Genomic DNA, 6,665 nt, shown 5'->3' with positions numbered 1-6,665 from the left:
CCACACATCATTCCATAACATTCCACACAACATGACACAAATCAATCCCCACATCATTCCACACAACTTTCCAGAGATCATTGGACATATCATTACACACATCATTCTATACATCATTCCTCACATCATTCCACACATTATTCCAAACATCATTCCACACATCATTCCACACAACATTACACACATCATTCCATAACATTCCACACATCATTACACACATCCATTCACACATCATTCCACGCATCATTCCACAAATCATTCCACACATCATGCTACACATCATTCCACACCTCATTCCACACATCATTCCATAACATTCCACACATCACTACACACGTCAATCCACACATCAAACCACGCATCATTCCACACATCATTCCAAACATCATTCCACACCGCATTCCACACATCATTGCAGAACAATCCACACATCATTACGCACATCAATCCACACATCATTCCAAACAACATTCCAAATATCATCCACTCCTCATTCCACATATCATTCCACGCATCATTCCACATCTCATTCCACACATCCTTCCACACTTCATTCCACACATCATTCCTCACCTCATTCCACACATCATTCCACACATCATTCAACACATCATTTCACATATCATTCCACACATCATTCCACGCATCATTCCACATCTCATTCCACACATCATTCCACACATCATTCCACACATTATTCCACACGGCATTCAACACATGATTGCACACCTCATTCCACACATCATTCCACACACCATTGCACACAATATTCCAAACAGCATTCCAAATATCAATCCAAACCTCATTCCACATATCATTCCGCACGTCATTCCATACTTCATTCCATACATTATTCCACACAGCATTCCACACATAATTCCACACAGCATTCCACACAGCATTCCACACATCATTGCACACAACATTCCACACGTCATTCCACACCTCATTCCACACATCATTACACATCTCATTCCACACATCATTCCACACATCTTTCCACAAAATATTCAACACATCATTCCACACCTCATTCTACACATCATTGCATACATAATTCCACACCTCATTCCACAATCGTTCCACACATCATTCCACACATCATTCCACACCTCATTCCAGAACTCATTCCACAAATCATTCCACACATCATTCCATAAATCATTCCACACATCATTGACACATCATTACACACATCAATCCAAACATCATTCAACACATCATTCCACACATCATTCCACACATCATTCCACACATCATTCCACAAATCATTCCAGATATCATTCAACACATCATTCCACACATCATTCAATTCATCATTCCACACATCATTCCACACATCTATCCTAACATCATTCCACACGTCATTCCACACATCATTCAAGACATCATTCCACAATCATTCCACACATCGTGCCATTCATCATTCCACACTTCATTCCACACATCATTCCATAACATTCCACACATCATTACACACCTCAATCCACACATCATGCCACATATCATTCCACACATCATTCCAAACATAATTCCAAACTTCATTCCACACATCATTCAATAACATTCCACACATCATGACACACATCAATCCACACATCATTCCAAGCAACATTCAAAATATCATCCACTCCTCATTCCACATATCATTCCACGCATCATTCCACATCCATCTCAGTGCACACCTCGTTCCACTCATCATTCCACTCATCTTTCCACACTTCATTCCACACATCATTCCTCACCTTATTCCACAAATCATTCCACACATCATTCAATACATCATTCCACATATCATTACACACATAATTCCACGCATCATTCCACATCTCATTCCACACATCATTCCACACATCATTCCACACCTCATTTCACACCTCGTTCCACACATCATTCCACACATCATTCCACACATCTTTCCACACTTCATTCCACACTTCATTACACACATCAGTCCACACAGCATTCCATACACCATTCCACATTTCATTTACCGCGTCATTCCACACATCATTCCTCACCTCATTCCACACATCATTCGACACATCATTCAACACCTCATTCCACATATCATTCCACACATCATTCCACGCATCATTCCACATCTCATTCCACACATCATTCCACACATCTTTTCACACATTATTCCACACGGCATTCAAAACATGATTGCACACCTCATTCCACACATCATTCCACACAACATAGCACACATCATTCCAAACAGCATTCCAAATATCATTCCACACCTCATTCCACATATCATTCCACGCATCATTCCACATCACAATCCACACATCATTCCACAAATCAATCCACACCTCATTCCACACATCATTCCGCCCGTCATCCCATACTTCATTCCATACATTATTCCACACAGCATTCCACACATAATTCCACACAGCATTCCACACATCATTGCACACAACATTCCACACATCATTCCACACCTCATTCCACACATCATTACACATCTCATTCCACACATTATTCCACACGGCATTCAACACATGATTGCACACCTCATTCCAGACATCATTCCACAAATCATTCCACACATCATTCCACACATCAATCCACACGTCATTCCACACATCATTCCACACGTCATTCCACACATCGTTCCACACGTCATTCCAGATATCATTCGACACATCATTCCACTCATCATTCAATTCATCATTCCACACAACATTCCACACATCTATCCAAACATCATTCCACACGTCATTCCACACATCATTCAATACATCATTCCACAATCATTCCACATATCATTCCACGCATCATTCCACATCTCAGTGCACACCTCGTACCACACATCATTCCACACATCTTTCCACACCTCATTCCACACATCATTCCTCCCTTAATTCCTCAAATCATTCAACACATCATTCAATACATCATGCCACATATCATTCCACACATAATTCCACGCATCATTCCACATATCATTCCACACATTATTCCACACATCTTTCCACACCTCATTTCACACCTCGTTCCATACAGCATTCCATACACCATTCCACATTTCATTTACCGCGTCATTCCATACATTATTCCACACATCATTCCACACATCATTCAATACATCATACCAAACGTCATTCCACACCGCATTCCACACATCATTGCATAACTTTCCACACATCATTACGCACATCAATCCACACGTCATTCCAAACAACATTCCAAATATCATCCACTCCTCATTCCACATAGCATTCCACGCATCATTCCACATCTCATTCCACACATCCTTCCACATTTCATTCCACACATCATTCCTCACGTCATTCCACACATCATTCCACACATCATTCAACACATCATTCCACATATCATTCCACACATCATACCACGCATCATTCCACATCTCATTCCACACATCATTCCACACATTATTCCACACGGCATTCAACACATGATTGCACACCTCATTCCACATATCATTCCACGCATCATTCCACATCTCAATCCACACATCACTCCGCACGTCATTCCATACTTCATTCCATACGTTATTCCACACAGCATTCCACACATAATTCCACACAGCATTCTACACATCATTGCACACAACATTCCACACATCATTCCACACCTCATTCCACACATCATTACACATCTCATTCCATCCAACATTCCACACATCTTTCCACAAATTATTCAACACATCATTCCACACCTCATTCTACACATCATTGCACACATCATTCCTCACCTCATTCCACACATCACTCAATACATCATTCCACATATCATTCCACACAACATTCCACTCAAAATTACACACCTCATTCCATACAGCATGCCACACATCATTGAAGACATCATTCCACACATCAATCCACAGCTCACTCCACACATCATTCAACACAACATTCCGCACAACATTCTCAATATCATTCTACACCTCATTCCACATCTCATTCCACACATCATTCCACACATCTATCCACACCTCATTCCACTCCTCATTCCACACATCATTGCAAACATCATTCCACACATCATTCAAAATATCATTCCACACCTCATTCCACATATCATTCCACGCATCATTCCACGTCTCATTCCACACATCATTCCACACATCAATCCACACCTTCTTGCAAACATCATTCCGCACGCCATTCCATAGATCATTCCACACATCATTCCATACAGCATTCCACAGATAATTCCACGCAGCATTCAACATATCATTGCACACAACATTCCACACAACATTCCACACATCATTCCACACATCATTCCACTTCTCATTCCAGACATCATTCCACACATCTTTCCACACATCATTCCACACCTCATTCCACACATCATTCCATAACATTCCACACATCATTACGCACATCAATCCACACATCATTCCACACATCATTCCAAACATGATTCCAAACATCATTCCACTCATCATTCCGCACGTTATTCCACACAACATTCCACACATCATACCACACTTCTTTCCACACATCATTGACACATCATTACATACCTCATTCCACACATCATTCCATAACATTCCACACAACATGACACAAATCAATCCCCATATCATTCCACACAAAATTCCAGAGATCATTCCACACATCATTCCATAAATCATTCCAGATATCATTCCACACATCATTCCACACATCATTCAATTCATCATTCCACACATCATTCCACACATCTATCCAAACATCATTCCACACATCATTCCACACATCATTCAAGACATCATTCCACAATCATTCCACACATCATGCCATTCATCATTCCACACTTCATTCCACACATCATTCCATAACATTCCACACATCATTACACACGTCAATCCACACATCATGCCACACATCATTCCACACATCATTCCAAACATAATTCCAAACCTCATTCCACACATCATTCAATAAAATTCCACACATCATGACACACATCAATCCACACATCATTCCAAGCAACATTCAAAATATCATCCACTCCTCATTCCACATATCATTCCACGCATCATTCCACATCCATCTCAGTGCACACCTAGTTCCACACATCATTCCACACATCAATCCACACCTTCTTGCAAACATCATTCCGCACGTCATTCCATAGATCATTCCACACATCATTCCATACAGCATTCCACACATAATTCCACGCAGCATTCAACATATCATTGCACACAACATTCCACACAACATTCCACACATCATTCCATACATCATTCCACTTCTCATTCCAGACATCATTCCACACATCTTTCCACACATCATTGCACACCTCATTCCACACATCATTCCATAACATTCCACACATCATTACGCACATCAATCCACACATCATTCCACACATCATTCCAAACATGATTCCAAACATCATTCCACTCATCATTCCGCACGTTATTCCACACAACATTCCACACATCATACCACACTTCTTTCCACACATCATTGACACATCATTACATACCTCATTCCACATATCATTCCATAACATTCCACACAACATGACACAAATCAAACCCCACATCATTCCACACAAAATTCCAGAGATCATTCCACACATCATTCCACAAATCATTCCAGATATCATTCCACACATCATTCCACACATCATTCAATTCATCATTCCACACATCATTCCACACATCTATCCAAACATCATTCCACACATCATTCCACACATCATTCAAGACATCATTCCACAATCATTCCACACATCATGCCATTCATCATTCCACACTTCATTCCACACATCATTCCATAACATTCCACACATCATTACACACGTCAATCCACACATCATGCCACACATCATTCCACACATCATTCCAAACATAATTCCAAACCTCATTCCACACATCATTCAATAACATTCCACACATCAAGACACACATCAATCCACACATCATTCCAAGCAACATTCAAAATATCATCCACTCCTTATTCCACATATCATTCCACGCATCATTCCACATCCATCTCAGTGCACACCTAGTTCCACTCATCATTCCACACATCTTTCCACACTTCATTCCACACATCATTCCTCACCTTATTCCACAAATCATTCCACACATCATTCAATATATCATTCCACATATCATTACACACATAATTCCACGCATCATTCCACATCTCATTCCACACATCATTCCACACATCATTCCACACTTCATTTCACACCTCGTTCCACACATCATTCCACACATCATTCCCCACATCTTTCCACACTTCATTCCACACTTCATTACACACATCAGTCCACACAGCATTCCATACACCATTCCACATTTCATTTACCGCGTCATTCCATACATCATTCCACACATCATTTCACACATCATTCAATACATCATTCCAAACATCATTCCACACCGCATTCCACACATCATTGCATTACATTCCACACATCATTACGCACATCAATCCATACATCATTCCAAACAACATTCCAAATATCATCCACTCCTCATTCCACATATCATTCCACGCATCATTCCACACATCATTCCACGCATCATTCCACATCTCATTCCACACATCATTCCACACATCATTCCACACATTATTCCACACGGCATTCAACACATGATTGCACACCTCATTCCACACATCATTCCACACTACATTGCACACATCATTCCAAACAGCATTCCAAATGTCATTCCA

The sequence above is a fragment of the Pristiophorus japonicus genome, chromosome 25 (genome assembly GCF_044704955.1).
Source record: "Pristiophorus japonicus isolate sPriJap1 chromosome 25, sPriJap1.hap1, whole genome shotgun sequence".
NCBI classification, from domain to species: domain Eukaryota; kingdom Metazoa; phylum Chordata; class Chondrichthyes; family Pristiophoridae; genus Pristiophorus; species Pristiophorus japonicus.
Note: the sequence above shows the minus strand (reverse complement) of the source record.